Source organism: Chiloscyllium plagiosum, unplaced genomic scaffold (assembly GCF_037043375.1).
Source record: "Chiloscyllium plagiosum isolate Xiang-an unplaced genomic scaffold, Cpla_swu_hap1 HiC_scaffold_5, whole genome shotgun sequence".
Lineage (NCBI taxonomy): Eukaryota > Metazoa > Chordata > Chondrichthyes > Orectolobiformes > Hemiscylliidae > Chiloscyllium > Chiloscyllium plagiosum.
Window position 1 is genome coordinate 121165451 of NW_028270143.1, and position 4096 is coordinate 121169546.

The window sequence follows — 4096 nt, forward strand, 5'->3', positions numbered from 1 at the left end:
CTCAAGGAGGTCACAAGGAAATATTCAGGAATGGATCCCGATAATCAGATAGCACAGGGACTCTTAAAGGTCCAGTTTGTAACTAAATCATGGCCGGACATACAAAAGAAATTACAGAAATTAGATGGATGGAGTGAAAGACAGATGGAAGAACTGTTATGTGAGGCACAGAAAGTGTATGTGAAAAGGGAAGACAAGAAGCGGAAACAGAAATCCAAAATGATGGTGGTGGCAGTAGAAGAAATAACAAAAAGGAGATAACAGGAAGGTAGGGGAGGACACGAAAGACAAGGGTCAGATACCCGGGAAAGGAGGCAACAGGCAGGGTGTTACCATTGCGGGAAAGTGGGGCATTTTAAACGGGAATGCCAGAATTAGCACGGGAAAGGGAAGCCGTTTCCCTCATGACCTTAGATGAAGATTAGGGGAGTCAGGGGTTCCTTCCTCCTAAGACCCACCAGGAAGCCTTGATAAATTTAAAGGGGAGGAGACAGTATTTTTGGTGGACACGGGAGCAGCACGATCATCCCTAAGTTTTAGACCTACCAGTGTTAAATTGACTAAGGAGTATCTTAAGGTTTCCGGAGTAAAAGGCGAAGAATTCTTGGTGCCTATTTTTGAACCAACCCTAATTAGAAGAAATGATGAGGAAGTGATAGGACAATTACTATATATTCCTGACATTGGAAGTAATCTATTAGGTAGGGATTTGATTATATTGCTGGGCTTAAAAATTGGGGTGGAGGTTAGTGCAGTAACTGTAACGATGGCTAAGACAACCCAAGGAAGATGGATCCTCCCAGATGGAAGGGAGTTATTAAGTAAACCAGTCATGAGAAACATCTTAGCCATTTTGCACCAAGGCAGTCACTGGGGCTCCCAAGCTATGTGTGACATAATGTTAAGGAAGTACGGACGTAAAGGGATATACACATTAGCCAAGCAGGTATGCGCAGGATGCCCGACTTGCCAAAAGATTAATAAGAAAGTAACGAGAGGGGGGCCAAGAGGTGGAAGAAACCCTGGGGTAAGACCTTTTCAAAGAATACAGGTAGATTACACAGAATTACCCCCAGTAGGGAAACAAAAGTACTTATTAGTCCTAATGGATCACCTAACTGGGTGGGTGGAGGCATTTCCAATATCCTCAGCTACCTCGAAGGGAGTAGTGAAAACTCTTTTAGAACATATAATTCCCTGATATGGAGTGGTGGAAAGTATAGATTCAGACCAAGGTAGCCATTTTACCTCTAAGATCCTACAAGAAGTAATGGCGGGATTAAAAATCTCTTGGGAATTCCACACTCCTTGGCACCCGCCTTCCTCTGGACGGGTGGAACGAATGAATCAAACCTTAAAGAAGCAATTGCCTAAGCTAGTCCTAGAGACTCGATTACCATGGACAAAGTGTTTACCTATCACGTTGCTACACATTAGGACTGCACCCAAACGTGATATAGGCCTCTCTCCTTATGAGATTATGTTTGGATTACCTTTCTTGGGTGGAAGAGGGGAATTACCAACTGTAGAGTTCAATGATAAGTTTTTAAAGAACTATATTGTGGCGCTCGGCTCTTCTTTGTCTGTCCTTAGGAAGAAGTGTCTATTGATCCAGACACCTCCACTTGAGTTCACAGTACATCAGATACAACCGGATGATTGGGTCCTGATAAAGACCTGGAAAGATACCAAACTGCACCCAAGCTGGGAGGGACTGTTCCTAACCCTCCTGACTACTGAAACAGCCGTCCGAACTGCTGAAAAAGGGTGGAGTCATCACACTTGTGTTAAGGGCCCGGTGGACGCTCCTTCCCCTCCGGCAGAGTGGTAAACATATCCAACAGACAACCCTCTGAAAGTCAAGCTGAGCAAAAAGAATGGACTGATGTAAGAGACTATTGTGTATTGGTTAAAAAAACTGTATCCCAAAACAATTGTAAGTGTTGCATGGCCTCACTCCTTCCTGGTATTTAAATGGTTAGGGAATAGACAGATAGGGTTGTGAGCTGAAATGAATGGTCAGCTTTATGTTGTCATGATAATATTGGCGCTAGCTGCCAAGGGGGGATGGGAAAAATTATTTTACCACTTTATGTCAGAATTATGCTAAACTAAAGGGGCATACTGACTGTTGGGTATGTGCGGAGATCCCACACCATGGGGAATCCGGAATTCCTCTCACGGTAATACCACTTACCAAAGAAGAAGTGTACAATGTACAACAATTTGACTTGGGCTCAAGTGATACAACTTGGAGATGTGACAGGGGTAATTATAACTTTGTGGGGTGGTTCCCTCGACCAGCCCCGAAAACTCTGGGTGCTATCGATGGCCTTAGAGTTTCCCCACCGAAGGAGCAGTAAATACCACTTGTTTCTGTAATCAGAATGATACCGCACCCTACCGATTAGGAAATTCATCTTGTATCCACACCAGCCAAGCTACTCCCACAACCATTCCCCAAGTATTGAATGGGACATATTGGGTGGGTGGCTTAAAGGCCTACCCATTTATCCCGGCGAGAATACGTTTGGAGTGGCGGATGTAACGGGAATGGGTGCTGGGACCATCCAGTTCAGACACTACCTCAAAACCAGAAAGGTTGGAGTGGCTGCTGCTACCTTGCCTATATAATTCCCCACTTGAGGCTGTTAAAGAGAGCCTCAAAAATACCTCGGAATAAACAGGGAGGAAGGCGAGTAACCCAGAAAGGAACCGAAAGAGATCTCCTCCTCTGGAATTTGATACCTATGTATGGGACCGCTTGAGCAGGAGTAGAAATACAAAAGTTAGCGGCTTCCCTGGAAGAGTTGGCCAACAATACTGCTGATGGGTTGGCCGAAACCCAATCCCAAGTAGCAGCCATAATGACCGAAATGATTGCCACTAGGCTAATGACTCTTCAGAACAGGATGGCTCTGGACTATATTCTAACAGAGAAGGGTGGTACCTGTGCACTAATTGGAGAGGAATGTTGTACGTACATACCTGAGGTCTCCTCTAACATTACTGATATCTCCAAACATGTGCGAGACAAAATGGCCAAGATAAGGGAGGCCGGTAATCGGTACCGGAACGAAAAAGGATGGGAATGGGGGAATTGGGGATTGACTGTTTGGGGAAGGTGGTTAGTCAATCTAGCTACCTATGGATTATTGATATTAGTGGGTCTGGTGGTAGGGTTCAATGTCCTAAAATGGGTAATGAGCCAATTGATGACATCCCTCGGGGAAGAAACCCAAATAAATCATCAGATGCTTTTACAATCAGCAGGTGATATGCAACAAAGAGAAAGTCAAAGCATGCTTCTAGAGTTCGAGGGATGAACAACACAAATGTAAAATGTAAGATTGTGAACCTCATCGCCAAAAGGCATAAGAGGGCAGAACATAAGAAAATGAATTAAAGGAGACTTAATAAGTGCAGAAACAACAGTTTTTAAAAAAGAAAAAGGGGGAATTGTGGGAGATTAGAAATGTTGTTTTTGCAGATGGGTGAGGGGGTGTTGAGGGGGGAGGCGAAGGGGACATTATATAAACGGTCGCGGAATTCTTGTAGCACGTAGCATATTGCGTACTTAAGGCTAAGACTTTAATGAATATAGAGGGTCTTTTAAAGAAAATAGTTTTTAAGCTAGGAAATAACTATGAAGGGTTGTATCTGACCACAAAAAGAAGCAGCAGGGGCGTTTCACAATAAAGCTTATAGTATGATGAGAGAAATTGGATAAAAGAACAAGCTGTAACAAACAAGGAACAAAGAATGCAGACAAGGACAGCAGGATGGCCAGATAAGAAAATAACTATCAAGTGAGGTAATCGGCTTATGATAGGATGGGAAAAGGGAGGCGTGATTCCGCAACTTGTAAACTAAATAAGAATGCTAACAGGTTCTGTTTTCGCGCGCATTTCTGCTTGATTGCAGAAGTGTCCAGTCCTTGCAAGGCTGTAATAAATTGTTCTTGTTTCCAAGGCTTTGTCTCAGGCTGATTGATTTGTGAGTGAGTTCTGTTTCTCACAGTTGGCATGGAGACACAATGACAGCAGCTGACTGACTCAAGGTTGAATAAGGGGAGCATCAGTTTATGTCCCAGCAG

The 4096-nt window shown here is 43.8% G+C and overlaps 1 pseudogene; it reads left to right on the forward strand.

The window, feature by feature from the left end:
• The first annotated feature begins 2011 nt into the window (after positions 1 to 2011).
• LOC148150016 (uncharacterized) lies at positions 2012 to 3326 on the forward strand (annotated as a pseudogene).
• The last annotated feature ends 770 nt before the right edge of the window (positions 3327 to 4096 follow it).